We start from the raw sequence: 19,923 nt of genomic DNA, 5'->3' as shown, positions 1-19,923 counted from the left end.
TCAGTTGCTCCATTAAAGGTGCACATTTACACAAAAATATGCACTTGGCTCTGTCTTCCTTCTCTTCTCCTTCCAGGTATGCTGTCCCCTGGACCCCTGACTGTCCATTCATTGCCGTGCAGAGACTGCAGACTCTTTTTATTTCTCTCAGTGTCAGATACAAAGCCCTGCTCTCTATTGATACTCAAAATCCAGGCATTCAGATATTAACTAATCTCCCTAAGTGACATTCCTGTGACACACAGAGGAAGTGCTGTTGGCCTGCTATGTTATATGCTTGAAACTTGAGTTGGCGTTCTTAAATGGATTGACCAGGAAAACAAAGCAAGTGGTCAAGCTGAGACAAGATCATGTATCTTTGGTTTTCCATCCAAATTACAGAGCAAAAGAAAAAAAGGAAAAGGAGATTTTCCTTCCAAGCTTGCAAAAACTGCTGTAAGGATTGGATTTCATAAGATCCCAAGCCTATTGAAATATTGTCATTTGTAATAATAACACCTATATATGATTAGCACTTTGCATTTTTCATTTATTCATTCATTCAACAACAAATACCACCCACATGCTGGACTCCCAAGAAATGAGGCTGCAGTGGTAAGCAAGACAGATACAATGCCTGCCTTCAGGGGCCTGGTCTGTTTTCTTATCTGATTGTCTAAGATCTTTTCAGGAAGTTTGGTAACCTCTGTGATCCCTAGGCAGTGTAGCTTCAAGCTTAAGGCTCTGAAGGTTATTAACTGCAAAACACAAGGTAACATAATGAGCTCTTTGAGCTTTCTTATATGCATAATAGTGTTGGAAATACTATCCACCTGATGAGGTGTAGCAGTCAGGGTTCAGCATTAAGAGATTGCAGGAACTGGCTCACCCCATTGTGGCAGCGAAGGAAGTCCAAAGTCCTTGCATGGCACAGAGAAAGGTGATGAGCAGCTGAACCCCATGATCAGGAGCTGAAGCTTGCCATCTACCCACAGGCACAGTTAAGAAGGAAGATATGGAGGAAGGAGCACAGTCACAGGTCTAGCCACTGATGGGAATCTTTGAGCCCAAGGAAGAAGGCCTACAACCTCTTTTATTACAGTCCTTTTAACTGTTTTCAGGCCTACCTAGTATAATCTCACTTTTGATTAACGTAAAGTCAGTTGATTAAAGACTTTAATTATAACTACAAAACCCCTTTACAGTAGCACCTAGACTAGTCTTTGAATAGTGAAGACAAGGTACGTGTGTTGCAAAATAGCTGTGCCTCCAGCAACCTTCCAGCTCTCAGGGGAAAGAAAGAGGATGTTACTCATGGCCTGCCCTAACCAGATTACCTGAGAAAAGGAATTCCAGGTGACTCAGGATTAATAAAATCCTAGTCAAGGCGACACATCAAAAATCCATCATATGGGGTTATTGTGAGGATTAAGGAGGCCCTGTGTGTAAAACATCTGGAGTACACACAGTAACAAATTACCACTTAGCAGACAACCAAATTCAGCTCAGGAAGAAAAAAAAAAAGTAGTGCTTCTGTAACAGCTGGTTTGTAGACTTGAAATGACAATCTGGTTTTCCTCCATCAGAAACCTTTCTTCTTGCCATGATTTCTGTGCAACTTGTGCTGCTTTTCTAAACTGAGTCACAACACAGGTGCACACATTAAAAAAAAAAAAAAAAAAACATGCCACAGCTGTAAGTATAGGCAGGTTTGCAGTGAGATGGTCAAACACATCTAAGGTTCCCAAGCAAGTAAGTTAGGGCAGAGAGATCCCTGGCCTAAGATGGAACAGGGGATTATCACCCAGGTGAAGCCTCAGGTCATCTCACGCTGCAGGCTGTGTGCACCATACTTCTTCCCAAACAGCCCATCTCTTTGTGAGCTTCTAAAAATCTGACTCTCATGTAAATCTGCACTGTTCTCTCTCCTGATATGCTTTATCAACAGGATTTCTCACTGGAAATATTTTATTGCTTCCTTCAGGTGACTGTTGTTATTCTACACATTCAAAATTTGTAAAATACTTTCAAAGATTCAAGAGAAGTTAAGCTTGGGTAGGTTAGGGTAATATTTGCATGGTTAAAAATGAACAAGGAACACTATTTCTCCACCCACCATTCTTATAGTAAACAGACATAAAGTCACTTAGAACTTGAACAAACTGTCAACACAAATTAATTAACTTTCTCTAACTTTGGCAGTGAAACAGAAGTAGGAATTCACCTTGTCTAGGATCAGCCTCCTCCCTAGACATCATCCCAGGATGTGGATCTGCTAGAACGCCACTGACATTGGCCAGGCAACAGCTTTGAATTGATCTTGTCCTGTCTTGTCCTGGCTCCCTAAGCCTTGAGCAACTAAACTTTAAAATATTCACATTCTAGAATGTCAATCAAAATGCTACCCCAAAGTATAAGCTATCCAGTTTTGTATTTAAAAACCTCGAGTCTTTAAAATATATCTGAAATCCAATCATCTTCAAGTCACCGAACAAATATTTATTAGGCTCTTCTTATGTGTCAGAAATTCTTTTTGATGCTGAGAACAGCACAGACAGGGTTCCTGCTCTCAGGAGGCTTATACTCCAGTGAAGCTCCACAGACATTACACTAGTAAACAAATGTTGAACAATTCAAACTGGGGTGAGTGCTACTAAGTACGGGAATAGGCTGATGCGGTGAGATAAGTTATGACTCTAAGTTATAACTTAAAAACGCTGAGGAGACTCATTATTCAAACAAGCACGATTGGATATCCTTCCATAACATAGGTAATTTGTTAGTAACATCGAGAATTCTACATATTTGATGCATTTTGCTCAGAAGCTAAGTCTGTGTATAGCCATGCTTTTTAACTGACAAAAAATTGTATGTATTAACTGTGTACAACATGATGTTTTGAAGTATATATGCATTATGAAATAGTTAAATCTAGTTAATTAACAAATGCAATACCTCACAGAGTTGTTTTTCTGGTGAGAACACTTAACATCCTTTCTCTGCCTTTTTAAAATTAACTATAGATATTTTTCCTCTAATTGCAGCAGGAACAGACAACATGATATCTGTCCTCTTAACAAAATGTTAAGTGCATTGTATTGTACTGTGAACTATAGCCACTATTGCGACACAGTACACGTCTAGGACTTATTCATGTTGAATAACTGAAACTTGTGCACTTTGACTAATACCTGTTCCCCCTCCTCCAGCCTCTGGTACCACCAACCTATACTCTGCTTCTATGAATTTGACCATTTTAGATTCCTCATATAAGAAGTATGATGAGATAGGCCGGGCGCGGTGGCTCAAGCCTGTAATCCCAGCACTTTGGGAGGCCGAGGCAGGTGGATCACGAGGTCAAGAGATCGAGACCATCCTGGTCAACATGGTGAAACCCCGTCTCTACTAAAAATACAAAAAATTAGCTGGGCATGGTGGTGCATGCCTGTAATCCCAGCTACTCAGGAGGCTGAGGCAGGAGAATTGCCTGAACCCAGGAGGCGGAGGTTGCGGTGAGCCGAGATCGCACCATTGCACTCTAGCCTGGGTAACATGCGTGAAACTCCATCTCAAAAAAAAAAAAAAAAAAGAAAAAAAAAACAGTATGATGAGATATTTACCTTTGTGATGGGTTTTTTTTTTTTTTTTTAACATAGCATTCTCGAGGTTCATCCATGTTGTTGCATCTGGCAGGATATCTTTATTTATTTAAGGCTGAATAATATTCCATTGTGTGTATATGTACTATATTTTCTTCATTGATTCATCTGTTGATGGGCATTTAGGTTGGTTTTTTTTTCCCTTGGCTATTGTGAACAGTGCTATAATAAACAAGGGAGTGCAGATATCTCTTTGAGACCCTGATTTCATTTCCTCTGGAGATATAACCAATAGTGAGATTGCTGGATCATATGGTAGTTCTATTTTCAATTTTTTGAGAAACCTTCATAGCTTTTCTGTAATGGCTATACTAATTTACATTCCCACCAACAATATGCAAAGATTTCCTTTTCTCCACATCTTCACCAATACTTGTTATCTTTTGTTTTTCTTCATTTGCTTTCTGCGACATGATCTCCCTATGCTGTCCAGACTGAGGTGCAGTAATGGCTCATTACAGCCTCAAACTCCTGGGATCAAGCAATCTCACTCAGCCTCCTGAGTAGCTGGGACTATACGTGCATGCCAGTACTCCCAGGTATTTTTTAAAAATTTTTTGTAGAGACAGGGTCTCACTTTTTTACTCAGGCTGGTCCTGCATGCCTGATTTTAAATGATTCTCCCTCCTCAGCCTCCCAAAGTGCTGGGATTATAGGTGTGAGCCACCATACCCGGCATATCTTTTGTATTTTTGAAAATAGCCATTCTAACAGGTATGAGGTGATATCTCATTGTGGTGTTAGTTTATACCTCCCTGATGATTGGTTTACACCTCCTGATGACTACAGACACATAAAATGGTCCATGGATATTTCAAAAGACGCTTAACACCTTCCCACCCCTTGGCCATGGTGATTGGCTCAGCAAATCAGAGCCAATGAAACCCAGAAGGACATTGGATTCCTGTGGCCCAGATGCTTCTGGCCAAGTCCCAGTGTCCATTCACTTCTTGCATCAATGTGATGTGAATGTAAGACATAGAGTCAAAGGAGATCGTTTTGAAGATTTAAGATTTGACTGCCATGGATGATGGCAGGCAGGAGAGCTTGTGCAGGGACACTCTCCCTTACAAAACCATCAGATTTCATGAGACTTATTCACTTTCATGACAACAGCACAGGGAAGACCCTCCCCCATAAAACAATTACCTCCCACAAGGTCCCACCCATAACACATGGGAATTGTGGGAGCTACAATTCAAGATGAGATTTGATGGGGACATAGCCAAACCATATCAGAGCTCAGTTTTGTTTCTTACTCAAATCTTCACAAGTCTGACTTATTTTTGTAGTCTAGGTCATTAGATATTTTTCTTAGTGGCTAGTGGATATTAATAGTCGAAACATTTTATATGAAACAAGCTTGATTTTGTTTTTCAACATAGTGTATTAGCCCATTCAACAAAACTATACATAAAGCTAGGCAGCATTCCTAGTGAAAGATAATTCATCAGGAAGTTGTATACTAATGTGATTGCCACAACAATTCAACCTCGGGCAAAAAATTAACTCTCAATTTTCTTTGACACAATTACCTATATATTTCTCATCTTAAAAAATATATATATCAACATATTCACATTACAAAAAGAATTAAGAGGCCAGGCGCAGTGGCTCACGCCCATAATCCCAACACTTTGGGAGGCCAAGGCGGGCGGATCACAAGGTCAGGAGTCCGAGATCAGTCTGGCCAACATAGTGAAACCTTGTCTCAACTAAAAAAAATACAAAATATTAGCCAGGTGTGGTGGTGTATGCCTGTAATCCCAACTACTCAGAAGGCTGAGGCAGGAGAATCGCATGAACCCAGAAGGCGGAGGTTGCAGTGAGCCGAGATCGTAGCATTGCAGTCTAGCCCAAGTGACGGTGTGAGACTGTATCTCAAAAAAAATAAAATTAAGAAAAATAGTCCCCAAAGGATTTCCTTAGGACACACAAATTGTCTTTTCCACATTAAGTTTCTGTTTGGAATTGTGAAATGAGTCAACCTTGCAGTAAATGCTTTTCATCCCTTATTTCATTTAATCTTTTCAACAAACCTCTGACAGAATCGTCATCATCATCACGATCAACATTCTTATTCTTGCTCTATAGACAAGCAAGGTCACGTAATTCATTAAAGTTCAAATAGCTGGCATAAGACAAAACAGTCATCTTAACTATAGCCTTTTGACTCAAAATCCTGGACTCCCCACCTAGATTTTACGATATTTCGTCTACCTCTCTAAAGCACTTACTTTCTATTTTGTAACAGAAACACTTGTATACATATTGTAATAATTCACTTTGTGTGTCACCTCGACTGGGTCATAGAATTCCCAGATATATGGCTAACCATTATTTCTGGATGTGTCTGTGAGGTATTAGCATTTGAACTGGTGAACTCGGTAAAACAGATGGCCCTCGTCATCACTGGATGATATGGGCGGGCATCAGCCAGTCTCTTGAGGGCCTGAATAGAACAAAAGGTGAAGTAAGGAGAATTTGTCTTTTTTCTGCCTGTTTGAGCTGAGACATCAGTCCTATTCTGCCCTTAGACTTGGATTTACATCATCGGCAACCCTTCATACTCAGTCTGAATTACACTATCGGCTTTCCCAGGTCATAACCTTGCTCATGGAACCTCTCAGCTTTCCTTATGTGAGCCAATTCGTTATAATAAACAAATAGATCTATAAACATATATCTCTCTTAATTATAGATATACATATGCATACATTTATATTGCATACACATATGTAATTAGTTATATAATTACATATGTTTGTGTGTATATATATATATCCTATTGTTTGTTTCTCTGGAAAACTCTGACAAATATATATTTACCATGTTAACTCCATGCAAGTAAAATACATTCCTGATAGTTCTTTGCAGATAACAGCAGCTAAATAACTACCATAATATTCACCACTGACATAATCATAAGTGACACTGTGTGGGATTTTCTAATGTACCTGAGACCATGCTAAATGTTTAGGTCATTTTAAAATTTAATCCTCAAATTAATTCCAAGTAATGTAGATAGTACTAGTATTTCCATTTTTTTAATGATATAACTGAGGTTAGAGTGGCTTTCCAGGCTAGCAGGATGAACACATATATAACCAAATTAATATTAAGTCCAACAAGATTATTTAAATATATTTGCCAGGCACCTAGACTATGTCAGTTACTTATTTAGCTAGTAAGCAATATAGCAAAGCTTACATTCCACTAGTGGGGCAGACAGACAATTTATGTAGCTCTGGTGATATGAGCCATGGCAGGAAAAAGCAGGGAAGGAAACAAGGGGACCACGTGTTTTTGTCAGAATTTAATATACAGCAGCCCCCTCATATCGACATTTTCACTTTCCATGGTTTCGGTTATCCAGTCAACCACAGCTCCAAAATATTAATTTCTTACCATATCTAATTTATAAATTAAATTTTATCACAGATATATTTTAAAAAGCATAATTTACATGTATATAAAACATACCATATAAAAGTATAACATTTATATATATATATATATAAAAACTAAAAACATACATATATATATATATATATATATATATTATATAAAAAATTTCGTACATATATAAAAATTTGGTACTATCTGTGGCTTCCAAGACACTGGGAGTCTTGGAACATACAACCCAGGAATAAGGAGGGACTACTATATTACAATTTCATATAGAATGGTGAGAAAGAGTTACATTTTGAAGAAAGCTTTGAGAAAATGCCTGAAAGTTTGAGTTCCAGATTAATAAACAACATATGCAAAGTTCAAAGGATTAACCAGGCTTGACCTATTTAAGAGAACACAACCTGCCACTATGGCTTAGCCAAATGGGTGTAAGGGAAAAGTTATGAGTAATGGAATCAGAAATGAGCCACAGGGTCCTCTTTGATTTTGTAAGGTTTTATAGGGCTTCCTAAGGATTTAGGTTTTTACGGGAGGAAATATGGAAGTCATTGCAGGATTTTGAACAGAAGATTGTCATAGCGGGTCTTATATGTGATAAAAGATCACTATGGGAGTTTGTTTTAGATAGACTGTAAGAAGTAAATGTGGAAGAAGGAAAGAATTGTGACCTTCTACAATTAGAAGGCTATTGTAATAATCCCATCCAGAGATGAGTGTAGCAAAGATCAGGTACTATGAATAACAATTTTTGAATGAGTTAGAGTTTGGGTATGGTTCTAAGATAGACTTTATAAATGCTCTGACAAATAAAATGAGAAGTGTTGTAGACTTAATGTTTGTGTTCCTCCAAAATTTATTTGTTGAAATCCCAACCACCAATGTGATGGCATTAGGAGGCAGAGCCTTTGAAAGGCAATTTAGTTCATGAGGGTGGACCCCTAATGAATGAGATTATTGCCCTTATAAAAGAGACTCCAGAGAGCTCCTAAGCTTCTTAGGCTATGAGGAGAAGTTGCCAGTCTGCAACTTAGAAGAGGGACCTCACCAAAACCCAACTATATTGACTCCCTGTCTCAGACTTCCAGGCTCCAGAACTATGAGAAATAGGACAGGGACCCCATGAGGCATGGCAGTTCAAGATGGCAGCACAGAGAGGGAAGCAAGGCAGCCAGTCAGACCAGCTCAAAGTCAGGAGGGACTCCCCATTGCAGGAAAAAGGTAAACAAGAGATCTCCAGCATCAACATCTCCATATCTTCAGTCCTAGCTACACAGTAAAACTCCTTAGTCCTCATAAGCCCTAAGCCTAGATAGGGAGCTGCCTGGAGTCCACATGACTACATTATTCCAGAGGGAGCACTCACACTGGGTCCTAACCCTGGGACCCTAGTGCTGCAGCACAGTACCAGTTTGAATGCAGAGCCAACACCAGACTACATTTTGCCCTGGGACCCAATAGCCCGGGCATCTTCACATCCCTGGGGTTCTACCAACATTCACTCAGAAGGCTATAGCATCATAGAACTTCCCAGACCTATTGGTGTGGCCACAATGCCAGCACTTAAGCTCACACAGACCCTACGCCATGGGAAACAGGCAGTCCAGCACATCAGGGAGGCTGCCACCAGGACGTAGGGAATGAAAGTGTATACTTGCCACAGCCTGAAAACAGCATGCCTGAGGCCACCTCCACTGACAGTGAACCCACCCTCCAAAAGCAGTGGAGTTACCACACAGCTTTGCTTTCCACCTGGGGCACTAGGGATGAACCTACTCAACCTGCCACAGACAACACCTGTGTACCCTGTCCAGGAGGCCAGGGACCCTTGTTCTACCCCTCCATAGACACTGCTGTGGGATGCTCACTCACCCCAGCCAGGTTCCCAAGAACTGACCCACCATCATTACTGCAGGCGGCCACACATTCTGCCTGGAGGTTCAAAGGCTGATCCACTCAGAACATATCACCACCATAACCAGTGCTTAAACATGCCACCTAGGGGCTGAGGACTGATGCACCCAGCACCTTGGTCCCCAGCAAAACCTAACAACAGCCTCTGCAAACAACCACAATCTAAGCCTCTAAGGAACTCACAGACACTGCTGACACTGCTCAAGAATTTATATGAAGATTACGCTACATTGCCCACCCAGAACCAAAGCCAAAGCAGCTTACAAAACTGACCTTATAGATACATCTACAGCAAAAAGTCTTCCCCACAGAAGCTATTCTATAAAACTGGAAGAGGTGACAGTTACAACAAATGCACAGGTATCAACCAAAGAGCAAAAGAAACAAGAAAAACTAAGAAACATGGCACCTTCAAAGGAACACAGTAAGACCTCCAGTAATAGGCCTCCAAAAAAAGGAAATATATTGAATGCCTGTTCAAAATAATATTCTTAAGGAATATTAGAGAGAAAAAAGGGAAAACAAATAATGCAAAAGAAGGAGAAAAATAATTCATGATCTGAATGAGAAATTCAGTAAAGAGAGAGATATCATTAGAAAGACCCAAACAGAAATTCTAGAACTGAAGAATTTAATGAATAAAATTAAAACTAACTTTATTAGATTAAAAGAAAAAAATAATTTTTGAACTTGAAAACAGGTTGTTTTATATAAGCAAGTCAGACAAATATATTCATAAAGAAATGAAAGAGAAAAAATGTTTTAAAAAAAATGAAGAAAGCCTATGTGACATGTAGGACAACATCAAGTGAACAAATATTCAAAGACTAGAAGCTCAACAAGGAAAATAGATGATAAAAGATATAGAAATTCTATTTAATGAAATAATAGCTGAAAACTTCTTGAGTTTGCAAAAGTTATAAACATCTTGAAAAAGGAAGCTCAAAGGTCCCCAAAAAGATTCAATCCAAGAAATGTTTTCTTCAAGGCATATTATAGTAAAACTGTTAGAAGTCAAAAGCAAAGATAATATTCTCAAAACTGCAAAAGAAAAGCATCAAGTCACATATAATGGAATCTTCTATAATGGAATCTCTAACAGTAGATTTCTTAGCTGAAACGTTACAGGCCAGGAAACAACGGGATGATATATTCAAAGTGTTCAAAGAAAAAAAATTATGAGTCAAGAATATTATACCCAGCAAGTCAATCCTTCAGAAATAAAGAAATAAGGTACCCCAGACACACAAAACAGGGAACTCATCATCGCCACTAGACTGGTCCTATAATAAAGGCTTACAGGAGTCCTACATATGGAAGAAAGAGAACAATATTATAAAAACACATTGAAGTGTGAAATTTTATACATTCTCACTTATATGTGGGAGATAAAAAGGTTGATCATGGAGGGAGACTGGTGGTGGTTACTAGAGGCTGGGAAGGGAAAGAGGAAGGAGAGGAAACAGAAAGCTTGGTTAATGGGTACAAAACTACAGTTATATAGAAAGAGTAAGCTCTAGTGTTTGATAGTACTGTAGAGTGGCAACAGTTATCAATAGCTTATTGTGTATTTCAAAAATAGCTAGAAGACAAGCTCCAGAATGTTCTCAACACAAATGATAAACATTTGAGGTAACAGATATCCCAATTACCCTGATTTAATCATTAACCTATTTTATTAATGTATCTAAATATCACACAGTATGCTGTAAATATGTATAATTGTGTATGAATTTTATAAAAACAAAAATGTAAGTAATAAATTTCTGCTATTTATAAGTCCTTGATATTCTTTTGTAGTTACTCAAGCTAAGACACTGGGTATAAAATAACTTTTATACCATTTTTTTTGTCTTGAGTAACTGAAAGGATGGAGTTGCTATTAACTCAGACGGGAAAGACTGCACAGTGGGCATCCTGGAGAGAGAAAAGTTCAGTTTGGAACTAAGTGTGAGACCCCTATTGAATACTGAATGAAGCAGTTAAAGAGCCAGAAATTTGGGGAACACATTGGGACTGGACAGAAAAATCAGGGAGCTTTCACAGTATGAATTATTTACATCCATACGGCCGAATTAGTTTATCAAAAGAGCAAACATAAATAATTAGAGACCCAAGGACTGAGTACTGAGACACTGCTAAATGTAAAGGTAAGCAGGATGGGGAAGCATAGCAAAAAACACAAGAGGAGAGGTTAGTCGTGGAAGAGAAAAACCAGGAGAATGTGCATTCCTGGAAGCCAAGTGAACAAGTTCCAAAAAGGAGGAAGTGCTGAACCGTATCCGACACTGTTGATAGGGCTACTAAGGCGTGAAGTGAAAACTGACATTGAATTTAGCACTAGCATGGTCACTGGAAACTCTGACGAGACCATCTTTACTGCAGTAAGAAGGACAATGAATGTTTATTGGCCATTCGGGTAAAGTGTCCCAGTTCTTTGGGGACTTTGGGTTTTTTCCTCTCTTATTAGTACTGCAAAAATAGCTTGCTGGAGTGAAAGATCAATCTTTCTAATTGCATATTTTTGTACTCTATGAAAGGAGTTCATCCGGTTTTAATTATTATGCCTTTTTTCATTAGATGTTTGGTATTGATGTGTGCTTGTGTGTACATGTGTGTGGGTGTTTTAATTTTCAATCCAGAGCTGCTTTGATCCTAGAAACAGAATACTCAGCATTCCATCCCAGTGAGCACTGCTGCAGAGTGCCATATTTGCTTTTCTCCTCCCCTGCTAGCTCAATTCTAGGGAGGCCAATTAAACTGCCTACACCAGCATCAAACGCAACATACACTATCTTGACACATTGGTGATTATAAACACCCAAATACATTTTAGAATAAGTACTGAGCTGCACTTGGGGTGTTTTCACTTTACATGAACTGTCTTTTGAGTAGAAACACATTGTAACTTGCAATGCACTCATGTTCTCAGGAGTATTGCCATTAAACTACAGGAAGACACCTGCACTAAGCTTCCTCCTCATAATTAGTGAGGTCAAATCATTCCCATTGTATGTATTTTTCAGTTCTTGTCCATTTTCTGAGGCTTGATAATTAAGTTTGAAGTATGACTCACTCACTAAAGTCATTGTAAGAAAAGTAAATAAAACATTTTAGCAATTTCTGAAAACTCAGAGGAAAGTAATTTTTGCTAGGGGGAAAAAACTGAGGCCAGAACATTCTTAAGTTTGTATACCTCAGAGGAATACCTGTCTCAACCTACTCTGAACAAACACATTGAAAAATTATGTTTTCATTGAAAAATTGCCTCTATTTAAAATGCTGAAAATGGCTAGTGTGTTAAATAAGGAAATCATATTATTCCCAAGTTATATCTGAATCTACATTACTCTTCTTTGTTATTTAGAAAAAAAAAATAATCTTATATATATGCAAAAAATCAGCATGAAGGAATTCTAAAAGCATTTATGTACCTAACCAGGAGACACTCACAGACTGAGGGGATATTGCTAATTTTCTCAACCAGGTAATATATTTGTTAGTTGGTCATAATGGTGTGCTGGTGGCCATAAAGAAAACCCAGCAGTTCTCTTTCCTCTACTTTCTGTAAGTGAAAATTAGATAATGTGATAAACTAGATTATCAGATTAGGTTATCAGAAAATTAGATAATCTGATAAAGAGAAATTGTGCCGATGATATGTTACTGGGTGAGAATGTGTGCTTGGAAGAGCCTCAGGTACTCTCTCTGCTTCCAAGCAACATAATGCCTTCCAAAAGTAGTTTTGTGAAGACTGTCCATTCATTTAATGATTCATTGATTCATTTGCTTTCTCAACTTCTATGCAGTGAACACTGGTAGATAAGCCAAGAGCTGTATTTGTTTACTTTCAATAGAAAGATTACAGTGGAGACCATTTCAGAGAAGACAAAAGTTGTAGGTTGATGACATGATAGATGAGGGTTGAAGGAGGGATTTTATACCCTTCCACACTTTTCCTCACACTCACCATGGGGACTCACAAGGATACATGAACAGATTGTGCTCACAACCCCAATTCTATCAGTCCTTATCTCAAATGTGACTTCTTCTCTGATCCCTCCAATCTAAATTGTTTAGCCTGGTCTTTCTTTTTCATTCTGTATTATGGTCCTTCATAGCATTATCATATATTGCCATTTTTATATAACATTTGTGTTAAGTCAGTGTCTTCCCTCCTAGAAGGTCACATTCATAAGAACAGAGAGTTCATTAGATTTGTTGACCGCTATACATTCTATGCAAAGTGTAGCATTTATCACAAATATTTGTTTCCCAAAAGTATTAATGACAAATCCAACAAAATTCCTTTCTAAGTACCACCCCCTTGCTTGCTAGAAATTTTTCAGTATCTAACCCAAGGATAATATATAACAAAAATAAAACAACAAAAAAAGAATACACAAAAGGAACTAAATAAATAAAATTTTCAGTATCTTTATTTCTAGTAGCTCAAAAAATATGTTTTCTATTCATTTTGTTTTTAATCCAGATAATGTGCACCGGAATAAAAAAATGTTTTTGAGTGAGAACATGTTCTCATTCACAAGTAGGTGCTGAACACATGGACACAGGGAGGGGAACATCACACACGGGGCTTGTTGGCGGGTGGGAGGATAGGGGATGGATAGCAGGGGTTAGGGGGCTAGGGGAGGGGTAGCATTAGGAGAAATACCCAATGTAGATGACAGGGGGATGGGTGCAGCAAACCACCAAGTCACATGTATACCTATGCAACAAGCCTCTATGTTCTGCACATATACTCCAGAACTTAAGGTATAATGTATAATAAAAAATAAGAACTTTTCTTAGGACTCTATCCAAATGTTCAATGCCTTCCTGAAATAATTTGATGTCTGAAATTGTTGTTTGTGTGTGTGTTTGTGTGTGTGTATGTGTGTGTGTGAGAGAGAGATGGAATCTTCCTCTGTCATCCAGGCTAGACTGCAGTGGTGCCATCTTGGCCCACTGCAGCCTCTGCCTCCCTGGTTCAAGGAATTCTTCTGTCTCAGCCTCCCTAGTAGCTGGGATTTCAGGCATGCCACATCTGGCTAATTTTTGTATTGTTTTAGTAGAGATGGGGTTTCACCATGTTGGCCAGTTTGGTTGTGAACTCCTAACCTCAAATGATCTGCCCATCTCAGCCTCCCAAAGTGATGGCATTACAGGCGCAAGCCACTGCATCTGGCCGTCTACCCCTTGTTATATTCTATTATAGCGCCAGGTGCAAAGTCACTTAAATGTCTGAGTCAGGAAAATCTGAAGTGGAAGTATCTTTATTTAAACTACCCAGAACTGACACTTACAATCTCATGCCACTGAACATCTGCACAGAGCAGAGGGCTCAGCTCAAATCTTGTCAGTCCCTCCTTGCTCTTTCAGCTTTCCTGTCCCCCCAGGAACCTCAAGGCCCATATTTACTTTGCCTCATGATGCTGTGTCCTTATTGTTATTCAAGGTTACACTCCACTTTAACTTCACCTTCTGCTTTACCTTCTCTGAAATATATAACACCCAGTTGCCTTGTTTATCAGTTATTCCTATGGGTCTTTACCATTTCAAAATTCATGCGTACTAAAGTTAAAATTTTCATGGCTATAAAAAAGTATACATAACTAAATCTCTGAATGTTTGAAGTTTTATTAATGGGGAAATTTAATTTCGTAACCGTTGAAGAGATCTGTCTGTTAGCTAACTGTGGACTCACCCATCTCTTCAAAAACAGCCACTATTTCTTAACACTTATTTGGACTACTGAACTTCTCATAGCAACAATGCAGTATCTGCTAGACGCCAGGCACTATACTAGGCACTTTGGGGCTGATACGCTGACAGACATTGACCTTCAGTTTTCATGTTACCACACTGTCCCTGGTTTTCTACCTACCAGCTGCTTCTATTCACATATATTAATTGACCTCTAAACGTTTAGTAGTTCATGGATTGGCCCTAGTTCCTCTTTCTTACTCTCTTGTCCTGGATGATTTCCATTCAGAAAAACAGCTTTAAAGGCAATATAGTGCCAAAGTATACCTCCAATCCTTAAATCCAGACTCTGAACTCCAAGTGCCTGGAATGCTCTTCCAACTGGATATCCAATAGGCATCTCAAAGTGATCATAAAACCACCTCTGCAAAATTACGACAGTGGGAAAGAGCTGACCTAATCGACTCCATCTTGCTTCTAACATCCAAGCTGATACGGAGGGGGGCAGGGATGTGCTGGGAGGAGAAGGGCAGGTCCCTGGCAAGAGCTCCACTCCCAGGCCTATGCCCACAGACCTAGGTGAGGACAGGCACTCCTGCCTTCACACCCAAATGTTACATTTCCCAAGACCACCCCGGCCTGCCACAGCCCCATCCTGTGCCTATAAAAACTCTAAGACCCTAGCAGGCAGACACCTAGGTGGCTGGACATCAAGAGAAGTAGGATCAGTGGAAGAGGACACAAGCGGCAGGACGTCAAGGGGAGCGTGCCGGTGAAGAGCCCACCAACAGAGCCAGCAGGCCAGCAGGCCATCGACCGGCAGAATGATGTGGGGTTCGGCAGGGGCAGTCAGAGGGGAGCTCAGGGTCTCAGCCTGGGACACTGAGTAGCTCAACTCCAGGGGAAAACCATCTCCCTTCTTGCTCCCCCATCTGCTGAGAGCTTCTTCTACTCCATAAAACCAGGCACTCATTCTCCAAGCCCAGATGTGATCCAATTCTTCTGGTACGCCAAGGCAAGAACCTAGGGATACAGAAAGCCCTCTGTCCTTGCAATAAGGCAGGGGTCTAATTGAGATGACTAACACAAACTGCCTATGGATGACTAAACTTAAAGGGCACCTTGTCATGTGCGCCTCCCTGTGTCCATGTGTACTTATTGTTGAATACCCACTTATGAGTGAGAATGTGTAGTATTTGGTTTTCTGTTCCTGTGTCAGTTTGCTGAGAATGATGGTTTCCAGATTCACCCATGTCCCTGCAAAGGACATGAACTCATTTTTTTTTTTTTTTTTTGAGACAGAGTTTCACTCTTGTTACCCAGGCTGGAGTGCAATGGCGCGATCTCGGCTGACCGCAACCTCCGTCTCCTGGGTTCAGGCAATTCTCCTGCCTCAGCCTCCTGAGTAGCTGGGATTACAGGCACGCGCCACCATGCCCAGCTAATTTTTTGTATTTTTAGTAGAGAGGCGGTTTCACCATGTTGACCAGGATGGTCTCGATCTCTTGACCTCGTGATCCACCCGCCTCAGCCTCCCAAAGTGCTGGGATTACAGGCATGAGCCACCGCGCCCAGCCGAACTCATTGTTTTTTATGGCTGCATAGTATTCCATTGTTTATATGTGCCACATTTTCTTTATCCAGTCTATCATTCATGGGTATTTGAGCTGGTTCCAAGTATTTGCTCTTGTGAACAGTGCTGCAATAAACATACATGCACATGTGTCTTTATAATAGAATGATTTATAATCCTTTGGGTATATACCCAGTAATGGGATTGCTGGCTCAAATGGTATTTCTATTTCTAGGTCCTTGAGGAATTGCCACACTGTCTTCTACAATGGTTGCCTGTTGGGGGTAGGGGAGGCTAGGGGAGGGATAGCAGGGGTTGCGGGGATAAGGGAGGGATAGCATCAGGAGAAATACTTAATGTAGATGACGGGGTAATGGATGCAGCAAACCACAAAGACATGTGTATACCTATGTAACAAACCTGCACATTCTGCACGTGTACCACAGAACTTGAAGTGTAATAATAATAAAAAAAAGAGCACCCTGTAACACATGCCCAATGTGGCTTCAGCTGTAAACATTCACCCCTAGACACTGCCACGGTGTCGGAGCCCCACAGCCTGCCCGTCTGTATGCTCCCCTAGAGGTTTGAGCAGCAGGGCACTGAAGAAGCAAGCCACACCCTCATCGCACGCCCTGTGCAGGGGATGAGGAAATTTTTCCCATTTCAACTAGGGGCTCATCAACTAGGTTGCGGTGAGCCGAGACTGCAGAAGGTGAGTGTGAGTGAATGCAAAACTATTGGGTCTGCCTCTCTCCCAAAACCCTGCCACTTCTCTCTTTTTTCTGTAAGAGGCTCTGTTTCCCCTCATGGAGTTTTAAAGTCTACCCTAACTGGGCCATCAACAACCCCCAGACTGTCCTTTTTCTCACACAACTTGCAGTGACTTTTATCTCTTCCTTTATGACATTAAGAGTGTTTCTACAGGCTGTGGCAACGTTACTAAGTAAAATGAGCATTAGACTCAGGCACCAAGGTGCAAATCAGACCTATTGGTGCCACGCATGCCTCCATGTTGACAGCCACAGGCATGCACAGCTCAGGGCACCTCCAGTTGCCCTTTCCCCTCTCAGCTCGAGTGGCTGGGTGTGCCTGCAGCAGGCAAAGATGAAGTCCAACAGCCACGAGGGGGGCACAGGAAAAAACCTCAGCAGTAGCTGCCACCTCACAGAGCCAACAGATGGGTGCTTCTTACCCACTGTACCAATGGAACCTTTCCTCCCCTGGCCAAGGAATTCAACTCAGCCTGATATGGGGTAAAGATGTAATGATTAGAAATGCAAGTTGCAGTAAGCAAGGGGTTCTTCCCCCAGAACCTCCTTGTTTTTGCCCCTTAAACTGTTTTTATTTTTTTCTAAGTGAGAGGCCTCCTCTACCCAACACCAGCCTTGTTTCTGATAGGGAATTTAACAGAGGAACAACCCGTGCTGGCTGATAACTGCAAATTTGGCAGGGCACGTTTGAGACACTCTAAACAGATACAAACAGCCTCTAAAATACCTTTTCAGTTCCAAACTCAGTTCCAAGCTTCAGACTGAGGCCCTAGAACAAAAGACCAGGTCTGAGCGGTCCAAAGCCAGGCAACAGGCACTGTGTAAACATGTAGGACTGATTCCTGCCGACTGAACCCCATCCCACAGAAGGAGGCCATGCTTCATGGCATAAACAGGCCCAGGGAACCCAAAGTTTGCTAACAGCAGGGAGAAAGGGAGGTGAAGCTGAGGGTGGTTAATTCCTATTCTCCAGGTTTTCCCAGCTTCGCGGGTAAACACCACATTGGTACCTATGGCCTGCACCTGTCAGGGTCACCAGGGCTCAGGAACAAGAGGTGGAAAGTGAAGGGAGGTTGCTTGCTTTCTCTCTCCGTCACGCCAAGTTTTTGCTGAAAGGAGGGAGGGAGGGAGGGATGTCTCTATTCCCTGTCTTTCAGAATGGGTAACCAATTCTCTTCACCACCCCCAGTTTATACTTCCCTGGCATGTATCCTGAACCACTGGGGCTGCTTTGACCCTCAGAATCTAGAGGAAAAATGCCACACAGCCCTCTGCATAAAGGTTTGGCCAAATTATGAAGGACTTGGTTGGGCCCAGGAAAGAATCATTTATTTTAATACCATTCGGCAGTTGGAACTTTTCTGTAGACGTGAGGACAGACGGTCTGAGGCCCCATATGTGCAAGCCTTCTATGCCTTGCAAGGCAATCCAGACCTTTCCTGACAGTGTGGGATTGATGTAGCCCCCCTGTTTGCCATCTCAGGGAAGGCTGCAAGGGGTAAGCACATGAGATTAAAGATATGAGCCTGGAGGGGCGATCCAAGATGGCTGAATAGGAAGAGCTCCGGAGTGCAGTTCCCAGCAAGAACAACGCAGAAGGTGAGTGCTCACCACATTTCTAAACAAGATTTCATTCCCCACAGACCAGGCAATTCCTTGGGCCAAAAGCACCACGAGTTTTCAGTATGGTGGTGCCACAGATAGGCACACAGAAACTCACACAAATCTGGGCAGCCGTTTCAACTGGTGCCTGGAACACCTGGGAGACAGAGTCGCCCATTCTACTCAAAGGGAGGAGGCTGAGACAGGGAGCCAGGTGATCTGGCTTGGCAGGTACCACCCCCACAAAACAAGCAATCTGAAACACTCTGGATTGAGAGTTTCACAGCAAGCACCCGGGACAGTCCAGCTCAGTTGGGGGAAGGGCATCCATGACTACCGAGGCAGTCCGCCAATACCAAGGCAGTTCACACAGCAGCTGGGCAGAGCCTGCAGCAGCTCAGCAACCTCTCTGCTGGCAGACTGTAACTAGACTACTCTGTGTGGGGCAGGGCATCTCTGAAAAAAGGCAGCAGCATGTCAAGAACTTATAAAGCTGACCTTCCTAGGTCAAAGGACCTGGGAAAAGTGGCGGTTATGAGTTCCACTGCAGCAGACTTAAACATACCTGCCCAGCAGCTCTGCATGGAACAACAGAGCTCCCAGCATGGCATTGGAGCTCCTATAAGGGACAGTCTGTCTCCTACGGCAGCTCCCTGACCCCCGTAGACCCAAAGAGACACTTCATAAAGGAGAACTCAGGCAGACATCTGGTGGGTACCCTTCTGGGACGAAGATAACAGAAGAAGAAACCAGCAGCAACCCTTACTGTTCTGCAGACCCCGCAGGTGATCCCCAGGCAAGTAGGGTCTGGAGTGAACCTCCAGCAGTCCTGCAGCAGTGGGGCCTGATTGTTAGAAGGAAAACTAAGAAACAGAAAGAAATAACTTCATCGTCAACAAAAAGGACATCCACTCAGAGACCCCATCCAAAAGTCACCAACTACAAAGACCACAGGTAGATAAAGCCACTAAGATGGGAAGAAACCAGCACAAAAAGGATGAAAATACCAAAAACCAGAATGCCTCTCCTCCAAGGGATCACAACTCATCACCAGCTAGGGATCAAAGATGGATGGAGAATGAATCTGATGAATTGACAGAACAGGCTTCAGTAGGCGGGTAATAACCAACTTCTCAGAGCTAAAAGAACGCTTTCTAACCCAATGCAAAGAAACTAAGAACCTTGAAAAAAGATTAGATGAGATGCTAACTAGAATAAACAGCTTAGAGAAGAATATAAATGACTTGATGGGGCTGAAAAACACAGCATGAGAACTTCACAAAGCATATACAAGTTTCAATAGCCG

The 19,923-nt window shown here is 41.4% G+C and overlaps 1 long non-coding RNA gene across 1 annotated transcript in view; it reads right to left on the bottom strand.

Annotated features, from left to right (window-relative positions):
- Nucleotides 1-512: 512 nt before the first annotated feature.
- Nucleotides 513-19,923, bottom strand: part of LOC108284693 — an 82,644-nt gene continuing 63,233 nt past the window's right edge. Inside the window, exon 2 of the long non-coding RNA XR_001817308.2 lies at nucleotides 513-737. This is a non-coding gene — a long non-coding RNA (uncharacterized LOC108284693). The remainder of the gene's footprint in view (nucleotides 738-19,923) is intronic.

This window comes from Cebus imitator, unplaced genomic scaffold (assembly GCF_001604975.1).
Source record: "Cebus imitator isolate Cc_AM_T3 unplaced genomic scaffold, Cebus_imitator-1.0 Scaffold14, whole genome shotgun sequence".
Classification (NCBI taxonomy): domain Eukaryota; kingdom Metazoa; phylum Chordata; class Mammalia; order Primates; family Cebidae; genus Cebus; species Cebus imitator.
This window is presented reverse-complemented; position numbering and strand designations above follow the sequence as displayed.